We start from the raw sequence: 6,583 nt of genomic DNA, 5'->3' as shown, positions 1-6,583 counted from the left end.
TGATTCATAGGAGGAATATGACTGTTAGGGCATAGAACTCTAGGTTTAAAGTAGAATTCTCCATGCTGATACCTGCATGCTTCCTGAGAATTAATATTATAATAAAGATCATGGCCGGGCACGGTGGCTCAAGCCTGTAATCCCAGCACTTTGGGAGGCCGAGGCAGGTGGATCACGAGGTCAAGAGATCGAGACCATCCCGGTCAACATGGTGAAACCCCGTCTCTACTAAAAATACAAAAAATTAGCTGGGCATGGTGGCACATGCCTGTAATCCCAGCTACTCAGGAGGCTGAGGCAGGAGAATTGCCTGAACCCAGGAGGTGGAGGTTGCGGTGAGCCAAGATCGTGCCATTGCACTCCAGCCTGGGTAACAAGAGCGAAACTCCATCTCCAAAAAAAAAAAAAAAAAAAAAGATCATGGTAAACTACTTCAAGGTGGACCCTGTACTTACCTGACTATTCTCAGGCTTCTCCATATGTTCACTGTGCCTGGGACAAAGGCTTATATACTTTTTACAGCCACATATATATTGATTTAGCTAAACTCTTATTTGTAACTATAAGCAGACAAGAAAAAATAACCAGTTCTATGAAGAGAATCAGCAGATTGAAAGTGGGGAATGAAGCTGAGTAATCGAAACAAATTCTCCACCCCACCTTTACTAAAATAGCGAATGCAAGAAAACAGGAGATAACTTTCATTAGTATTCTCAGTAAGATTTGGAAGCATATTATTTCATCAGTAAAACAAAAATAGGCTATTCTCATTACCTTCAGAATAAAAGTCAAGTCTTCAGAGTTGTCTGTCAGACCCCACAACCCATCCTTCTTCCCTACTTTTATCCAGCCCACTCATTCTGCTCCAGTAATTCAGGGCTCGTTGCTGTTCTCTGTTCATGTCAAGCCTGCTCCCACCTTAGGTCTTTATAACACTGTTTTCTCTGCTTGGAAAGCTCTTTGATAGTGCTGTGGTTTGAATGTGTCCCCCAAGTTTCATGTGTTGGAAATTTAATCCCCAATGTGGCAGCATTGAAAGAGGGGAGAGCCCTTATGATTCAATCATCTCTTAAAGGCCCCATTTAAGAGGTGATTGAATCACCTCGGGAATGGATTCATCAATGCATGGATTCATGGGTTATCATGGAAGTGGAACTAGTGGCTTTATAAAAAGAGGAAGAGAGACCTGAGCAAGTATGCTAGCATACTTAGCCACCTCACCATGTGGTACCCTGTGCTGCCTTGGAACTTTACAGAGTCCTCACAAGTAACAAAGCTCTCTCTAGATATGACCCCTCCCCCTTGGACTTCTCAGCCTCCATACCTGTAAGAAATAAATTCATTTTCTTTATAAATTATCTAGTTTCAGGTATTATGTCATAAACAACAATAAACTAATAAAGATAATCACACAGCTGACTGCTTTACCTCCTTCAAGAGCCTAGAACAGTATGTAGCACATGGAGGTGCTCAATAAATAGTTATTGAAAGAATGAAATAGGCCAAGCCTGGTGGCTCATGCCTATAATCCCAGCACTTTGGGAGGCCAAGTTGGGCGGATCACCTGAGTTCAGGAGTTCAAGACCAGCGTGGCCAACATGGTGAAACCCTGTATCTACTAAAAATACAAAAATTAGCCAGGTGTGGTGGCACACACCTATAATTCCAGCTACTTGAGGCAGGAGAATTGCTTGAACCTGGGAGGCGCAAGTTGCGACGAGCTGAGATTGCACCTCTGTACTCCAGCCTGGGTGACAAACAAAACTGTCTCAAAACAAAAAAGAAAGAAACAGAGAGAGAGTGAGGGAAAGAAGGAAAGAAAGAAAAGAATTTACAAGTAAAATCAATAGAGGAGGTGGATAACAAAATGGACTCTGCAAGAAGATGAATTAGAAGAAACTTAAGAATTTCTCCTGTAATACAGCAAGTGTCAAAGAGTTGGAAAATATGTTGGAGAAAATAAACATGGAGACTACATTTAAGATATTTAATATTTGTATAATAGGAGCTTCAAAAGAAAAATGATCATGAAAGGAATTTCAGAAGAAAAAATTTCTGAGCTGAAAAAGCCTCAGATCTTGAGATCAAGCTCTTACTAAGCATCAAGCAAGATAATTTGAAGGAAAAAAGATTCATCCTGTTGCTAAAATTTTTACATATTGTTCAAGTTCTCAGGTAAAGAAAAAAATCCCACAAACTTCTCAATAATAAACAGCAGCCACCAAAAAAGTTACTTATAAAAGGATAAGAATCAGATAAGCACTCCTTTTTTTTTTTTTTTCTTTTCTTTCTAAGGAGGAGTTTCATTCTTGTCGCCCTGGCTGGAGTGCAGTGGAGTGATCTCCGCTCACCACATCCTCTGCCTCCTGGGTTCAAGCAATTCTGCCTCAGCCTCCCGTGTAGCTGGGAGTGCAGGGATGCGCCACCATGGCCAGCTAATTTTGTATTTTTAGTAGAGATGGGATTTCTCCATATTGGTCAGGCAGGTCTTGAACTCCTGACCTCAGATGATCTGCCCGTGTTGGCCTCCCAAAATGCTGGGATTACAGGCGTGAGCCACTGCACCTGACCAAGCACTTCATTTTTTTTTTTTTTATCAATAGGTCTGAATGCTAGAAGATAATGGAATTTCATAGAATTCTGAGGGCACAGGATTGTGACACTAGAATTTTATACTTAGAAAAGGCAAAGAAAGATGTATGTGGACGCATAAAATATACTATAAACATAGCCTTTCTGAAAAATTTTTGGTAGGGACGTGTACCGAATTAGAATTAAAGAATCAGTAAAATAAACAAAACCAAAAAATGATTCTTTAAAAAGAAAATTAACAAAATTAACAAACTGTTAGCTATGCTGACCAAGGGAAAAAGGATTATTATTCTGGATATTCTAGCTAGTACAATAACATAGAGAAAGAAAATGAAAAATAGGGGCCAGGTGCAGTGGCTTTGCCTGTAATCCCAACACTTTGGGAAGCTGAAGTGAGAGGATTGCTTGAGGCCAAGAGTTCAAGACCAGCCTGGACAACATGGCAAGACCCCCATCTCTACAAAAAAAATTTTCGAAACATGAAAAACGCTGTTGGAATAACATATATATATCATCATTATTTGCAGATGACCTGATTGTCTACCTAGAGAAACCAGGAAAATCAGTGACTTGTTACAAGTAATAATAGTAAGGTATCCACATACAAGGTAAAATCAAAACCAGGAACTTTCCTTTATGTCAGTAGTACTTCATGAGGAAATAACAATGGGAAAAATTGTCTAGTCACAAAAGCAAGAAACCTTTTAAAAGCTAGAAATGAACTTGACAAGAAATGTATACCTGTACCTTTAGTTTTACTTAGGGACATAAAAAGTGTTTAAATAAATGAAGAGCATTCATACCTTCTTTCTAGGTGGGGAGATTGAACATTTTAAGGAAGTTAATTCTCCTGAAATCTATAAATTTACTGTAATTCTCTTCAAAATTCCAGTGAATATTTTGGGGAATTTGACAGATTGAGTCCAAAGTTTACCCAGATGTAGCCAAGGAAACTTTGAAAAAGACTTAAGGAGAATGCTACATTTCTGGCCCAGCTGCCCACCGAACAACTTCACTTCAGTGTCCTACCGGCATACTGGGCATCTTAAACTCTGTGTCCCAAACTGTACTCATTATTTTCTCTGCAGTGTTTCCAGTGATGTTCATTATGACTGTACATTTTACCACAATCTACTACAATAATAAACCTCGAATCTTAAACATTGTTGTTGACTCTGAAAGCCTTCCTTGATTCTTCCCTTTCACTCAGCTCTGAAATTCAGTCACCATGTTCCTCCAGTCTTCTTCTTAGGTATCTTTTAAAATCTGTCTTCTTTCCATACGCACTACTTTAGCCCATGCCATTTTTATCTCTTGCCTGGCTTATTTAAAGAGTTTCTTTTGAATCTCCTTGCTTCCATTCCAGCCTTCTTCTTCCCTTCTCTTTACTGTAGCTAGAGAGTGAATCCTAAAAAATGCAAATTTAAATGGTTGCTTAAAACCTCTCATTGTCTTCTCTTTGCTCTTAGGGCCAAGGCCAAAATCTTACAGGGCTTGCAAACCTGTATGATACATACCTACTTTCTCCAACCAGTCTTTTCTCTCTTTCTTCAAACTCTAGACATTTTTGAACTTCTCTCACTAACTAAATGGACCCTGGTCTTTCTGTGTCTTTAAACTTACTGATCTCCCTTCTGAGACACTGTTTTCTTCTCCATCTTGGTGAGCTCATACACATCCTTCAAGTCTCAATGTAAACACCACTTCTTCCTAGAGGCCTTCTCCGACCTATAGATCAGGTTAGGTCTACCCGTTGGATGTTTACCCTAGTGCACCCTATTCCCTTTAACCTAACATTCGTTATATTTTATCATGATGGTTTGTCTTTCTTTGCTTCTCGGTTTTAAACTCAATGAGAGTCAGGATGCCACCTGCTTATTCTAGAGGATATTCTCTGTGGCTAACACAATGTAAGTGTACTCAAGAACGACATTAAGTGAATCAGGTAACCGACAGAATCAAAACGTACTAGGAGATTATAGTCAGGAAACGGTATGATGCTGGCAAGGAACAAAGAGATTAGCAGAGCAAAACAACTCAAAAATCAAAGTTTCGTATAAATTGGAATTTAATATATAATAGAGATAATAGTTCAGATCAGTAGAGAAAGATGGATGTTTTTCAGGAATTGGTATAAGAACAACTGGCTATTCACTTTAGGAAAAAAATATCAAGTGAGGCTCCTAGGCAGGACTGTTTTTGATTGCACATTACAAATTCAACTCAAACTAGCTGAAGCCAAAGAGAGAGTGGATGTATTGGGAGGATGTTAAGGTATCTTAGAAAGGAGGGAATAGGTGAACAGTATTAACTAGATGTTCTTTCATTTATATCTTATGTTCTCCACTTCAGTTTTACCTATAGTAAACTAACTGTGTGTGGCAGAGAATGTAGCCTTCAGCAGCTTCCAGGTTTTGTCACTTTTTGAAGAAAAATGTTCTCTGGCATGTTGAAAATACTTGAGGAAGTACTTTGATTTCTGTGGCCAGGGTCACATGTCCACCATCCCCTTGTAAGGCTCAGGCCAATCACTATATCCAGGGAAACTGGGTCATGTGAAACTTCTAACACATACGACATGTTGGTTTCTGCTGGTGTGTGTATCTAAGTGTGTGGATTGGGGGAAGGATGATGGTGAAAAGAAGGCCTCCTCAGGAAAGGAGGCAGGTAGCATAGCCGTAGATAGCCACTGGAGGCCTTGTGATGAGCTGGATGTCACCCTAATTTTTGACTGCTGTTATCTCTATTTTATATCGTACTAAAAAATAAATTTAAAGTAGATTAGAGATTTAATATATAAAGTTATAAAAATACTAAAAGAAAACAGTTTTTTTTGTTTTTATCTTGGAGTGTGGAAGACCTTCCTTAGCATGATAAGAAGACCAGAAACCATACAGGAAAAGACCTAATAACATAAGTGAATAAAAGAAAGAAGAGAAACCTTATTTAAGGCAAAGGCAGCAAAAACAAAATTTCAAAAGCAGCAATAAAAAATTCCAGAAATATTTTTAACACCTGTATGACAAAGGGTTATTAGTTTTATATATGAAGAGTTCTTATGAATCTCTAAGAAAAGTATGAGGCTCCCAAGGGAAATGTATGCAGTGGGGGGCACTAATATTAAGGCAACTCACAGAAGAAATAAAAATGTTAGTATATGTTACAGAGAAGGACATCAGTGGCCAGTAAGTATGTGAAAGATGATTAGTTTTATTAGTAATGAGAAAAATGAGATTTAAACCGTGGTAAGATATCATTTTCCTTCTGACAGATTGGCAAAAATTAAAATAAATATCCAACAACAATTATTGGCAAGGATGGAACAGCAAGAAACCCTATACACTGCTGAAGGGAATATAAAATTGTTCAACCAGTTTGGAAAACAGTTTTGTATTTTCTAGCAAATTTGAAGATGTGCATACTTTGTGACCCACCGGTTCTCCTCCTAGGTGTACTCTAGAGCAGTATTGTCCGATAGAAATAGAACAGAAAACACATAATTAAAAAATTTTTAGTAGCCACATTATAAAAAAGCAAACAGTTTAAATTATTTGTAAGTCTTTGAAATCTGGTGTTTATATTTTACACTTACAGCACATCTCAATTTGGGGTAGCCATATTTCAAGTGTTCAATAGTCATGTATGGCTAGTAGATAGATAGTATATTGGACAATGCAGCTCTAAAGACACTCTTACAGATGTATGGAAGGACTTGCCTGAGAATATTTGTAGCAGCCTTGTTAATAATAACAGAAAATGGGCTGAGCACTGTGGCTCATGCCTGTAATCCGAAGACTTCAGGAGGCTGAGGTGGGTGGATTGCTTGAGCCCAGGAGTTCAAGACCAGCCTGGGCAACATGGTGGAAACCATCTCTTCCAAAAATACAAAAATTAGCCAGGTGTGGAAATGCACACCTGTGGACCCAGCTACTTGGGAGGCTGAGGTGGGAGGATTGCTTGAACCTTGGAGGCAGAGGGCGCAATGAGCTGT

The 6,583-nt window shown here is 38.8% G+C and overlaps 1 protein-coding gene across 26 annotated transcripts in view; it reads left to right on the top strand.

Moving 5' to 3' along the window:
• PHF21A (PHD finger protein 21A) overlaps nucleotides 1-6,583 on the top strand; it is a 203,976-nt gene that overhangs the window by 87,248 nt on the left and 110,145 nt on the right. The gene's annotated exons all lie outside the window — the stretch shown is intronic.

The sequence above is a fragment of the Saimiri boliviensis genome, chromosome 6 (assembly GCF_048565385.1).
Source record: "Saimiri boliviensis isolate mSaiBol1 chromosome 6, mSaiBol1.pri, whole genome shotgun sequence".
NCBI lineage: Eukaryota > Metazoa > Chordata > Mammalia > Primates > Cebidae > Saimiri > Saimiri boliviensis.
Note: the sequence above shows the minus strand (reverse complement) of the source record. Positions and strands in the feature narration are given on the sequence as shown.